Source organism: Aegilops tauschii, chromosome 5 (genome assembly GCF_002575655.3).
Source record: "Aegilops tauschii subsp. strangulata cultivar AL8/78 chromosome 5, Aet v6.0, whole genome shotgun sequence".
In the NCBI taxonomy this organism is placed as follows: domain Eukaryota; kingdom Viridiplantae; phylum Streptophyta; class Magnoliopsida; order Poales; family Poaceae; genus Aegilops; species Aegilops tauschii.
In genome coordinates, this window is record NC_053039.3 from 510,592,358 (window position 1) to 510,606,085 (window position 13,728).

Below are 13,728 nucleotides of genomic sequence, written 5' to 3' on the forward strand. Positions count from 1 at the left end.
AACCAATAGCGGGATCTGGATACCCATATTGGCTCCCACATGTTCCACGATGATCTCATCGGACGAACCACGATGTCGGGGATTCAATCAATCCCGTATACAATTCCCTTTGTCTATCGGTATGTTACTTGCCCGAGATTCGATCGTCGGTATCCCAATACCTCGTTCAATCTCGTTACCGGCAAGTCTCTTTACTCGTTCCATAACGCATGATCCTGTGGCTAACTCATTAGTCACATTGAGCTCATTATGATGATGCATTACCGAGTGGGCCAGAGATACCTCTCCGTCATACGGTGTGACAAATCCCAATCTCGATCTGTGCCAACCCAACAGACACTTTCAGAGATACCCGTAGTGCACCTTTATAGTCACCCAGTTATGTTGTGACGTTTGGTACACCCAAAGCACTCCTACGGTATCCGGGAGTTGCACGATCTCATGGTCTAAGGAAATGATACTTGACATTGGAAAAGCTCTAGCAAACGAACTACACGATCTTTAGTGCTATGCTTAGGATTGGGTCTTGTCCATCACATCATTCTCCTAATGATGTGATCCCGTTATCAATGACATCCAATGTCCATGGTCAGGAAACCATAACCATCTATTGATCAACGAGCTAGTCAACTAGAGGCTTACTAGGGACATGTTGTGGTCTATGTATTCACACATGTATTACGGTTTCCAGTTAATACAATTATAGCATGAACAATAGACAATTATCATGAACAAGGAAATACAATAATAACCATTTTATTATTGCCTCTAGGGCATATTTCCAACAGTCTCCCACTTGCACTAGAGTCAATAATCTAGTTCACAACACTATGTGATTGTAATGAATCCAACACCCATGGGGTTTGTTCATATCTCGCTTGTGAGAGAGGTTTTTAGTCAACGGGTCTAAACCTTTCAGATCCGTGTGTGCTTTACAAATCTCTATGTCATCTTGTAGATGCAGCTACCACGCGCTACTTGGAGCTATTCCAAATAACTACTCTACTATACGAATCCGGTTTACTACTCAGAGTCATCCGGATTAGTGTCAAAGTTTGCATCGACGTAACCCTTTACGACGAACTCTTTTACCACCTCCATAATCGAAAAAATTCCTTAGTCCACTAGTTACTGAGGATAAGTTCGACCGCTGTCATGTGATCCCTTACTGGATCACTCTTGTACCCCTTGACTAATTCATGGCAAGGCACACTTCAGGTGCGGTACACAGCATAGCATACTGTAGAGCCTACGTCTAAAGCATAGGGGACGACCTTCGTACTTTCTCTCTCTTCTGCCGTGGTCAGGTATTGAGTCTTACTCAATACTCACACCTTGTAACACAACCAAGAACTCCTTCTTTGCTGATCTATTTTGAACTCCTTCAAAATCTTGTCATGGTACGTATTCATTTGAAAGTACTATTAAGCGTTTTTGATCTATCCTTATAGATCTTGATGCTCAATGTTCAAGTAGCTTAATCCAGGTTTTCCATTGAAAAACACTTTTCAAATAACCCTGTATGCTTTCCAGAAATTCTACATCATTTCTGATCAACAATATGTTAACAACATATACTCATCAAAAATTCTATAGTGCTCCGACTCACTTCTTTGGAAATACAAGTTTCTCAAAATCTTTGATCATCTCATCAAAGCGTGCATTCCAACTCCGAGATGCTTACTCAAGTCCTTAGAAGGATTGCTGGAGCTTTGCATACTTGTTAGCATCTTTCAGGATTGACAAAACCTTCTGGTTGCATCACATACAACCTTTCCTCAAGAAAATCGTCGAGGAAACAATGTTTTTTGACATCCTATCTGCAAGATTTCATAAATAATGCAGTAACTACTAATATAATTCCAACAGACTCTTAGCATCGCTACGAGTGAGAAAATCTCATCGTAGTCAACTCCTTGAACTTGTCGGAAAACATCTTAACGACAAGTCGAGCTTTCTTAATGGTGACATTTACCATCATTGTCCGTCTTCCTTTTAAAATCCATCTGCACCCAATAGCCTTACGACCATCAAGTAGTTCTTCCAAAGTCTATACTTTGTTTTTTTATACATGGATCCTCTCTCGGATTTTATGGCCTCGAGCCATTCGTCGGAATCTGGGCCCACCATCGTTTCTCCATAGCTCGTAGGTTCATTGTTGTCTAGCAACATGACTTCCAAAACAGGATTACGTACCACTCTGAAGTAGTACGCATCCTTGTCGTCCTACGAGGTTTGGTAGTGACTTGATCCGAAGTTTCATGATCACTATCATAAGCTTCCACTTCAATTGGTGTAGGTGCCACAGGAACAACTTCTTGTGCCCTGCTACACACTAGTTGAAGTGACGGTTCAATAACCTCATCAAGTCTCCACCATCCTCCCACTCAATTCTTTCGAGAGAAACTTTTCCTCGAGAAAGGACCCGTTTCTAGAAACAATCACTTTTGCTTCCAGATCTGAAATAGGAGGTATACCCAACTGTTTTGGGTATTATATGAAGATGCATTTATCCGCTTTGGGTTCGAGCTCATCAGCCTGAAACTTTTTCACATAAGCGTCGCAGCCCCAAACTTTTAAGAAACGACAGCTTAGGTTTCTCTAAACCATAGTTCATATGGTGTCGTCTCAACGGAATTGCGTGGTGCCCTATTTAAAGTGAATGCGGTTGTCACTAATGCCTAACCCATAAACGATAGTGGTAATTCGATAAGAGACATCATGGTATGCACCATATCCAATAGGGTGCAATTATGATGTTTGGACACACCATCACACTATGGTGTTCCAGGCGGTATTAGTTGTGAAACAATTTCCACAATGTCTTAATTGTGTGCCAAACTCGTAACTCAGATATTCATCTCTATGATCATATCACAGACATTTTATCCTCTTGTCACAACGATCTTCAACTTCACTCTGAAATTACTTGAACCTTTCAATAATTCAGACTTGTGTTTCATCAAGTAAATATACTCAGCATCTACTCAAATCATCTGTGAAGTAAGAACATAACGATATCCACTGCGTGCCTCAGCACTCATTGGGCTGCACACATCAAAATGTATTACTTCCAACAAGTTGCTTTCTTGTTCCATCTTACTGAAAACGAGGCCTTTCAGTCATCTTGCCCATGTGTTATGATTTGCATGTATCAAGTGATTCAAAATCAAGTGAGTCCAAACGATCCATCTGTATGGAGTTTCTTCATGCATATCTACCAATAGACATGGTTTGCATGTCTCAATCTTTTCAAAAACGAGTGATTCCAAAGATCCATCAACATGGAGCTTCTTCATGCGTTTTATACCAATATGACTCAAATGGCAGTGCCACAAGTATGTGGTACTATCATTACTATTTTATATCTTTTGGCATGAACATGTGTATCACTACGATCGAGATTCAATAAACCATTCACTTTAGGTGCAAGACCATTGAAGGTATTATTCAAATAAACAGAGTAACCATTATTCTCCTTAAATGAATAACCATATTACGATAATAATCCAATCATGTCTATGCTCAACACAAACACCAAATAACAATTATTTAGGTTTAATACCAATCCCGATGGTAGAGGGAGCGTACGATGTTTGATTACATCAACCTTGGAAACACTTCCAACACATATCGTCATCTCACCTTTAGCTAGTCTCCGTTTATTCCGTAGCCTTTTATTTCGAGTTACCAACACTTAGCAACCGAACCGGTATCTAATACCCTGGTGCTACTAGGAGTACTAGTAAAGTACACATTAATATAATGTATATCCAATATACTTCTGTCGACCTTGCCTGCCTTCTCATCTACCAAGTATCTAGGGTAGTTCTGCTTCAGTGACCGATCCCCTCATTACAGAAGCACTTAGTCTCGGGTTTGGGTTCAACCTTGGGTTTCTTCACTAGAGCAGCAACTGGTTTGCCGTTTCATGAAGTATCCCTTCTTTCCCTTGCCCTTCTTGAAACTAGTGGTTTTACTAACCATCAAAAATTGATGCTCCTACTTGATTTCTACTTTCATGGTGTCAAACGTCGCGAGTTGCTCAAGGATCATCATGTCTATCCCTGATATGTTATAGTTCATCACGAAGCTCTAATAGCTTGGTGGCAGTGACTATGGAGAACCATCACTATCTCATCTGGAAGATTAACTCCCACTCGATTCAAGCGATTGTAGTACTCAGATAATCTGAGCACATGCTCAATGATTGAGCTTTTCTCCCTTAGTTTGCAGGCTTAAGAAACTTGTCAGAGGTCTTATACCTCTTGACGTGGGCACTAGTCTGAAATCCCAATTTCAGTCTTTGGAACATCTCATATGTTCTGCGACGTTTCAAAAAAACATCTTTGGCGCCTCAATTCTAAACCGTTAGCATTACGCACTGAACTATCACGTAGTCATCAAAACGTGTATGTCAGATGTTCGCAACATCCACAGATGACGCTCGAGGTTCAGCACACCGAGCGGTGCATTAAGGACATAAGCCTTCTGCGCAGCAATGAGGATAATCCTCAATTTACAGACCCAGCCCGCATAATTTCTACTATCAACTTTCAACTAAATTTTCTCTATGAACATATCTTAAACAGTAGAACCAAAGCGTAAGCTATGACATAATTTGCAAAGACCTTTTGACTATGTTCATGATAATTCAGTTTATCTGATTATTTAATGAACTCCCACTTAGATAGACATCCCTCTAGTCATCTAAGTGATACATGATCCGAATCGACTAGACCGTGTCCGATCATCACGTGAGACGGACTAGTCAACAACGGTGAACATCTCCATGTTGATCGTATCTACTATACGACTCATGTTCGACCTTTCGGTCTCTTGTGTTCCGAGGCCATGTCTGTACATGCTAGGCTCGTCAAGTCAACCTAAGTGTTTTGCATGTGTAAATCTGGCTTACACCCGTTGTATGCGAACGTTAGAATCTATCACACCCGATCATCACGTGGTGCTTCGAAACAACGAACCTTCGCAACGGTGCACAGTTAGGGGGAACACATCTCTTGAAATTTTAGTGAGGGATCATCTTATTTATGCTACCGTCGTTCTAAGCAAATAAGATGTAAACATGACAAACATCACATGCAAATCATAAAGTGACATGATATGGCCAATATCATCTTGCGCCTTTGATCTCCATCTTCGAGGCGCGGCATGATCACCTTCGTCACCGGCATGACACCATGATCTCCATCATCGTGTCTTCATGAAGTTGTCTCGCCAACTATTACTTATACTACTATGGCTAACGGTTAGCAATAAAGTAAAGTAATTACATGGCGTTTTTCATTGACACGCAGGTCATACAATAAATTAAGACAACTCCTATGGCTCCAGCCGGTTGTCATACTCATCGACATGCAAGTCGTGATTTCTATTACAAGAACATGATCAATCTCATACATCACATATATATAATTCATCACATCCTTTTGGCCATATCACATCACATAGCATACCCTGCAAAAACAAGTTAGACGTCCTCTAATTGTTGTTGCATGTTTTACGTGGCTGCTATGGGTTTCTAGCAAGAACGTTTCTTACCTACGCAAAAGCCACATCGGTGATATGCCAATTGCTATTTACCCTTCATAAGGACCCTCTTCATTGAATCCGATCCGACTAAAGTGGGAGAGACAGACACCCGCTAGCCACCTTATGCATCAAGTGCATGTCAGTCGGTGGAACCTGTCTCACGTAAGAGTACGTGTAAGGTTGGTCCGGGCCGCTTCATCCCACAATGCCGCCGAATCAAGATAAGACTAGTAATGGTAAGCAAATTGAACAAATCATCGCCCACAACTACTTTGTGTTCTACTCGTGCATAGAATCTACGCATAGACCTAGCTCATGATGCCACTGTTGGGGAACATAGCAATAATTCAAAATTTTCCTACGTGTCGCCAAGATCAATCCAGGAGATGCTAGCAAAGAGAGAGAGGGAGTGCATCTTCATACCCTTGAAGATCGCTAAGCGGAAGCGTTACAAGAACGCGGTTGACGGAGTCGTAGTCGCGGCGATTCAAATCGCGGAAGATCTGATCTAGCGCCGAACGGACGGCGCCTCCGCGTTCAACACACGTACAGCCCGGGGACGTCTCCTCCTTCTTGATCCAGTAAGGGGAGAGGAGAAGTTGAGGGAGAACTCCAGCAGCATGACGGCGTGGTGGCAATGGAGCTCGTGGTTCTCCGGTAGAGCTTCGCTAAGCACTACGGAGGAGGAGGAGTTGGAGGAGGAGAGGGCTGCGCCAGGCAAGGGGTACGGCTGCCCTCTCTCTCCCTCACTATATATAGGGGGAAGGGGGGTGGAGGAGGCGCCCTAGGGTTCCCTAGGGGAGGGGCGGCGGCCACAGGGGAAACCCTAGATGGGTTTGGGCGCCCCCACCCCTGGGAAACTTGCCCCCCAAGCCGGGAGGGGTGGCTGCCCTAGGGGAGGCGCCCCCACCTCTCCACGTTACGTGAGAGGGGTTGGGAGGGGTGCACAGCCCCTTAGTGGGCTGGTTTGCCCCCTCCCCTTGGCCCATAAGGTCCCCCAACGCTTGCCGGGGCCTCCGAAACCCCTTTCGGACATGCTGGCCATAGCCTGGTACCCCCGGAACAATTCCGGACTCCAATACCCTTCGTCCAATATACCGATCTTCACCTCTGGACCATTCCGAAGCTCCTCGTCATGTCCGGGATCTCATCCGGGACTCCGAACAATCTTCGGTAACCACATACTATTTCCCATAACAACTCTAGCGTCACCGAACCTTAAGTGTGTAGACCCTACGGGTTCGGGAACCATGCAGACATGACCGAGACACCTCTCCGGCCAATAACCAATAGCGGGATCTGGATACCCATATTGGCTCCCACATGTTCCACGATGATCTCACCGGATGAACCACGATGTCGGGGATTCAATCAATCCCGTATACAATTCCCTTTGTCTATCAGTATGTTACTTGCCCGAGATTCGATCGTCGTGTTGGGGATCGTAGCAGAATTTTAAAATTTTCGACGCATCACCAAGATCCATCTATGGAGTATATTAGCAACGAGGGGAAAGGAGTGCATCTACATACCCTTGTAGATCGCGAGCGGAAGCGTTCAAGTGAACGGGGTTGATGGAGTCGTACTCGCCGTGATCCAAATCACCGATGACCGAGTGCCGAACGGACGGCACCTCCGCGTTCAACACACGTACGGAGCAGCAACGTCTCCTCCTTCTTGATCCAGCAAGGGGGAAGGAGAGGTTGATGGAGATCCAACAGCACGACGGCGTGGTGGTGGAAGTAGCGGGGATCCCGGCAGGGCTTCGCCAAGCGCAAGCGGGGAGGAGAGGTGTTGCAGGGGGAGAGGGAGGCGCCAGGGGCTGTGGTGCTGCTGCCCTCCCTCCCCCCCCCCACTATTTATAGGGGTCCTGGGGGGGCGCCGGCCACCCTGGAGATCCCATCTGAGGGGGGGCGGCGGCCAAGGGGGTGGCTTGCGCCACAAGGCAAGTGGGGCGCCCCCCACCCCTAGGGTTTCCAACCCTAGGCGCAGAGGGAGGCCCAAGGGGGGGCGCCCCAGCCCACTAAGGGCTGGTTCCCTTCCCACTTCAGCCCATGGGGCCCTCCGGGATAGGTGGCCCCACCCGGTGGACCCCCGGGACCCTTCCGGTGGTCCCGGTACAATACCGATAACCCCTGAAACTTTCCCGGTGGCCGAAACTGGACTTCCTATATATAATTCTTCACCTCCGGACCATTCTGGAACTCCTCGTGACGTCCGGGATCTCATCCGGGACTCCGAACAACTTTCGGGTTTCCGCATACTAATATCCCTACAACCCTAGCGTCACCGAACCTTAAGTGTGTAGACCCTACGGGTTCGGGAGACATGCAGACATGACCGAGACGCCTCTCCGGTCAATAACCAACAGCGGGATCTGGATACCCATGTTGGCTCCCACATGTTCCACGATGATCTGATCGGATGAACCACGATGTCGAGGATTCAATCAATCCCGTATACAATTCCCTTTGTCAATCGGTACGTTACTTGCCCGAGATTCGATCGTCGGTATCCCAATACCTTGTTCAATCTCGTTACCGGAAAGTCACTTTACTCGTACCGTAATGCATGATCCCGTGGCTAACTCCTTAGTCACATTGAGCTCATTATGATGATGCATTACCGAGTGGGCCCAGAGATACCTCTCCGTCATACGGAGTGACAAATCCCAGTCTCGATCCGTGCCAACCCAACAGACACTTTCGGAGATACCCGTAGTGCACCTTTATAGTCACCCAGTTACGTTGTGACGTTTGGTACACCCAAAGCACTCCTACGGTATCCGGGAGTTGCACGATCTCATGGTCTAAGGAAATGATACTTGACATTGGAAAAGCTCTAGCAAACGAACTACACGATATTTAGTGCTATGCTTAGGATTGGGTCTTGTCCATCACATCATTCTCCTAATGATGTGATCCCGTTATCAATGACATCCAATGTCCATAGTCAGGAAACCATGACTATCTGTTGATCAACGAGCTAGTCAACTAGAGGCTTACTAGGGACACGTTGTGGTCTATCTATTCACACATGTATTACGATTTCCGGATAACACAATTATAGCATGAACAATAGACAATTATCATGAACAAGGAAATATAATAATAACCATTTATTATTGCCTCTAGGGCATAGTTCCAACAGTCTCCCACTTGCACTAGAGTCAATAATCTAGTTACATTGTGATGAATCGAACACCCATAGAGTTCTGGTGTTGATCATGTTTTGCTCTAGGGAGAGGTTTAGTCAACAGATCTGCTACATTCAGGTCCGTATGTACTTTACAAATATCTATGTCTCCATTTTGAACACTTTCACGAATGGAGTTGAAGCGACGCTTGATATGCCTGGTCTTCCTGTGAAACCTGGGCTCCTTGGCAAGGGCAATAGCTCCAGTGTTGTCACAGAAGAGAGTCATCGGGCCCGATGCATTGGGAATCACCCCTAGGTCGGTAATGAACTCCTTCATCCAGACTGCTTCTTGCGCTGCCTCTGAGGCTGCCATGTACTCCGCTTCACATGTAGATCCCGCCACGACGCTTTGCTTGCAACTGCACCAGCTTACTGCCCCTCCATTCAAAATATACACGTATCCGGTTTGTGACTTCGAGTCATCCAGATCTGTGTCGAAGCTAGCATCAACGTAACCCTTTACGACGAGCTCTTCGTCACCTCCATAAACGAGAAACATATCCTTAGTCCTCTTCAGGTACTTCAGGATATTCTTGACCGCTGTCCAGTGTTCCATGCCGGGATTACTTTGGTACCTTCCTACCAAACTTACGGCAAGGTTTACATCAGGTCTGGTACACAGCATGGCATACATAATAGACCCTATGGCCGAGGCATAGGGGATGACACTCATCTTTTCTCTATCTTCTGCCGTGGTCGGGCATTGAGCCGTGCTCAATTGCACACCTTGCAATACAGGCAAGAACCCCTTCTTGGACTGATCCATATTGAACTTCTTCAATATCTTGTCAAGGTACGTACTCTGTGAAAGACCAATGAGGCGTCTTGATCTATCTCTATAGATCTTGATGCCTAATATATAAGCAGCTTCTCCAAGGTCCTTCATTGAAAAACACTTATTCAAATAGGCCTTTATACTTTCCAAGAATTCTATATCATTTCCCATCAATAGTATGTCATCCACATATAATAAGAGAAATGCTACAGAGCTCCCACTCACTTTCTTGTAAACACAGGCTTCTCCATAAGTCTGTGTAAACCCAAACGCTTTGATCATCTCATCAAATCGAATGTTCCAACTCCGAGATGCTTGCACCAGCCCATAGATGGAGCGCTGGAGCTTGCACACCTTGTTAGCATTCTTAGGATCGACAAAACCTTCCGGCTGCATCATATACAATTCTTCCTTAAGAAAGCCGTTAAGGAATGCCGTTTTGACGTCCATTTGCCATATCTCATAATCATAGAATGCGGCAATTGCTAACATGATTCGGACGGACTTCAGCTTCGCTACGGGTGAGAAAGTCTCATCGTAGTCAACCCCTTGAACTTGTCGATAATCCTTAGCGACAAGTCGAGCCTTATAGATGGTCACATTACCATCCGCGTCTGTCTTCTTCTTAAAGATCCATTTATTTTCTATGGCTCGCCGATCATCGGGCAAGTCAGTCAAAGTCCATACTTCGTTTTCATACATGGATCCTATCTCGGATTTCATGGCTTCTAGCCATTTGTCGGAATCCGGGCCCGCCATCGCTTCTTCATAGTTCGAAGCTTCACCGTTGTCCAACAACATGATTTCCAGGACAGGGTTGCCGTACCACTTTGGTGCGGAACGTGTCCTTGTGGACCTACGAAGTTCAGCAGTAACTTGATCCGAAGCTTCATGATCATCATCATTAACTTCCTCCCCAGTCGGTGTAGGCACCACAAGAACATCTTCCCGCGCTGCGCTACTCTCCGGTTCGGAAGGGGTGACTATCACCTCATCAAGTTCCACTTTCCTCCCACTTAATTCTTTCGAGAGAAACTCTTTCTCCAGAAAGGACCCGTTCTTGGCAACAAAGATCTTGCCTTCGGATCTGAGGTAGAAGGTATACCCAATGGTTTCCTTAGGGTATCCTATGAAGACGCATTTTTCCGACTTGGGTTCGAGCTTTTCAGGTTGAAGTTTCTTGACATAAGCATCGCATCCCCAAACTTTTAGAAACGATAGCTTAGGTTTCTTCCCAAACCTAATTCATACGGTGTCGTCTCAACGGATTTTGATGGAGCCCTATTTAAAGTGAATGCGGCAGTCTCTAAAGCATAGCCCCAAAATGAGAGCGGTAGATCGGTAAGAGACATCATAGATCGCACCATATCCAATAGAGTGCGATTACAACGTTCGGACACACCGTTTCGCTGAGGTGTTCCAGGCGGCGTGAGTTGTGAAACGATTCCACATTTCCTTAAGTGCGTACCAAATTCGTGACTTAAATATTCTCCACCACGATCTGATCGTAAGAATTTTATTTTTACGTCACGTTGATTCTCAACCTCACTCTGAAATTCCTTGAACTTTTCAAAGGTTTCAGACTTGTGTTTCATTAGGTAGACATACCCATATCTACTTAAGTCATCAGTGAGAGTGAGAACATAACGATATCCTCCGCGAGCCTCAACACTCATTGGACCGCACACATCGGTATGTATGATTTCCAATAAGTTGGTTACTCGCTCCATTATTCCGGAGAACGGAGTCTTGGTCATCTTACCCATGAGGCATGGTTCGCACGTGTCAAATGATTCGTAATCAAGAGACTCCAAAAGTCCATCTGCATGGAGCTTCTTCATGCGTTTGACACCAATGTGACCAAGGCGGCAGTGCCACAAGTATGTGGGACTATCGTTATCAACTTTACATCTTTTGGTATTCACACTATGAATATGTGTAACATCACGTTCGAGATTCATCAAGAATAAACCATTGACCAGCGGGGCATGACCATAAAACATATCTCTCATATAAATAGAACAACCATTATTCTCGGATTTAAATGAGTAGCCATCTCGCATTAAACGAGATCCAGATACAATGTTCATGCTCAAAGCTGGCACTAAATAACAATTATTGAGGTTTAAAACTAATCCCGTAGGTAAATGTAGAGGCAGCGTGCCGACGGCGATCACATCGACCTTGGAACCATTCCCGACGCGCATCGTCACCTCGTCCTTCGCCAATCTCCGCTTATTCCGCAGCTCCTGTTTTGAGTTACAAATATGAGCAACCGCACCGGTATCAAATACCCAGGAGCTACTACGAGTACTGGTAAGGTACACATCAATTACATGTATATCACATATACCTTTGGTGTTGCCGGCCTTCTTGTCCGCTAAGTATTTGGGGCAGTTCCGCTTCCAGTGACCACTTCCCTTGCAATAAAAGCACTCAGTCTCAGGCTTGGGTCCATTCTTTGACTTCTTCCCGGCAACTGGCTTACCGAGCGCGGCAACTCCCTTGCCGTCCTTCTTGAAGTTCTTCTTACCCTTGCCTTTCTTGAACTTAGTGGTTTTATTCACCATCAACACTTGATGTTCCTTTTTGATCTCCACCTCCGCTGATTTCAGCATTGAATATACCTCGGGAATGGTCTTTTCCATCCCCTGCATATTGAAGTTCATCACAAAGCTCTTGTAGCTTGGTGGAAGCGACTGAAGGATTCTGTCAATGACCGCATCATCCAGGAGATTAACTCCCAGCTGAGACAAGCGGTTGTGTAACCCAGACATTCTGAGTATGTGCTCACTAACATAACTATTTTCCTCCATTTTACAGCTGAAGAACTTGTCGGAGACTTCATATCTCTCGACCCGGGCATGAGCTTGGAAAACCATTTTCAGCTCTTCGAACATCTCATATGCTCCATGTTTCTCAAAACGCTTTTGGAGCCCCGGTTCTAAGCTGTAAAGCATGCCGCACTGAACGAGGGAGTAATCATCAGCACGTGATTGCCAAGCGTTCATAACGTCTTGGTTCTCTGGGATGGGTGCTTCACCTAGCGGTGCTTCTAGGACATAATCTTTCTTGGCAGCTATGAGGGATCCTCAGGTTCCGGACCCAGTCCGTATAGTTGCTGCCATCATCTTTCAGCTTGGTTTTCTCTAGGAACGCGTTGAAGTTGAGGACAACGTGGGCCATTTGATCTACAAGACATATTGTAAAGATTTTAGACTAAGTTCATGATAATTAAGTTCATATAATCAAATTATTCAATGAACTCCCACTCAGATAGACATCCCTCTAGTCATCTAAGTGAAACATGATCCGAGTTAACTAGGCCGTGTTCGATCATCACGTGAGACGGACTAGTCAAGATCGGTGAACATCTCCATGTTGATCGTATCTTCTATACGACTCATGCTCGACCTTTCGGTCTTCCGTGTTCCGAGGCCATGTCTATACATGCTAGGCTCGTCAAGTCAACCTAAGTGTATTGCGTGTGTTCCGAGGCCATGTCTGTACATGCTAGGCTCGTCAACACCCGTTGTATGCGAACGTTAGAGTCTATCACACCCGATCATCACGTGGTGCTTCAAAACAACGAACCTTCGCAACGGTGCACAGTTAGGGGGAACACTTTCTTGAAATTATTATACGGGATCATCTTACTTACTACCATCGTTCTAAGCAAATAAGATGCAAAACATGATAAACATCACATGCAATCAAATAGTGACATGATATGGCCAATATCATTTTGCCCCTTTGATCTCCATCTTCGGGGCGCCATGATCATCTTCGTCACCGGCATGACACCATGATCTCCATCATTGTGTCTTCATGAAGTTGTCACGCCAACGATTACTTCTACTTCTATGGCTAACGCGTTTAGCAATAAAGTAAAGTAATTTACATGGCGTTATTCAATGACACGCAGGTCATACAAAAAATAAAGACAACTCCTATGGCTCCTGCCGGTTGTCATACTCATCGACATGCAAGTCGTGATTCCTATTACAAGAATATGATCAATCTCATACATCACATATATCATTCATCACATCTTCTGGCCATATCACATCACAAGGCACATGCTGCAAAAACAAGTTAGACGTCCTCTAATTGTTGTTGCAAGTTTTTACGTGGCTTCTATAGGTTTCTAGCAAGAACGTTTCTTACCTACGTAACACCACAGCGTGATATGCCAATTTCTA